The sequence below is a fragment of the Echinops telfairi genome, unplaced genomic scaffold, assembly GCF_000313985.2.
Source record: "Echinops telfairi isolate 266 unplaced genomic scaffold, ASM31398v2 ScPeMD7_443;HRSCAF=831, whole genome shotgun sequence".
NCBI lineage: Eukaryota > Metazoa > Chordata > Mammalia > Afrosoricida > Tenrecidae > Echinops > Echinops telfairi.
In genome coordinates, this window is record NW_022104341.1 from 56307707 (window position 1) to 56308802 (window position 1096).

Genomic DNA, 1096 nt, shown 5'->3' on the forward strand with positions numbered 1-1096 from the left:
GAATGGAGAATGTAACATTGAATTCTGATCATTGATTGCAGGAATAGACGATATGTCTGCTGTGCATAAAGCCTGGAAAGGGATGTGGAAAATGGAAACTTTTATTGGGAAATTTACATGTAAGAAAATGTTTAAAAGAGTGGGAGTATTTATCTTTTTATTTTTAATGATGTCCTAACACCGCGTATATAATCGCTATTCATTGGTAATTAAACTTTAATTTCTTGTGTTGTCAAGTTACTGCTAAAAAGTTGAGACGCGCTAGCTTTGGTTCAAAGATCACACACTTGATTAAGTCAACAAGTTGGGCTAAGGTTGCTTAGCAATTTTTTTTGCTGAATCCCATCAACTATATGACCACAAATTGATTGTGACTATCAGCTAAGACCATGGCCAAAAAATATATAATTGTCAATTAGTGTGTTTCATGTAGATAAGGCCAAAGTGTATTGGCACCTACACTAAATGTCTCACCCTCATTTTGATTCTGGGAGCTCAATTTACAAAGAGAATTAACATTCGTCTTTATTTTAAGTGGTTTCTATGGATACATTCTATGAAGCTTTTCATTCACATCCATCCAATTTAAGCTTCTCATTTTAATTTAAATACATTTTTCCTTTCCTTGAGAATCTATATATGATCTTCTCAGTTCATTTTCTGAAAATAACTTCTAAAAAATTATGCACATCGCTTCTCGGCCTTTTGGCTAAGATCAAGTGTAGTAAAAAAATTATGCACACAAAATTTTAAATTAATAAATTTAAATGTTTCAAGAGAGAGGGGAAAATAACCTCCTACAACAGAAATTCATAATCTCCAAGTTAGAAGTCTACATTCATTTGCCTCATAATCACTCAAAATCTGACCAGTAACTTAGAGACACTTGATTTTGGCTTAGATTCTTTTGATCATTTTTACCCCTTTCTTATAATTTGTTTTGCTACATTATCGTTTTCTGGCTTAATAGGGTTGGGGTTATATTTGGATTTTTCTTGTATATAAACATCTCTGATAAAAACATTTCTACTGCCAACAGTTGATACTCTAGTAAACACTAGATTTGGGTTTAGTGGGGGTTTGTTTTGTTGTTTTT

The 1096-nt window shown here is 32.2% G+C and overlaps 1 pseudogene; it reads left to right on the forward strand.

The window, feature by feature from the left end:
• The first annotated feature begins 689 nt into the window (after window positions 1–689).
• On the forward strand, window positions 690–799 carry LOC115870294 (annotated as a pseudogene).
• Window positions 800–1096: the final 297 nt, after the last annotated feature.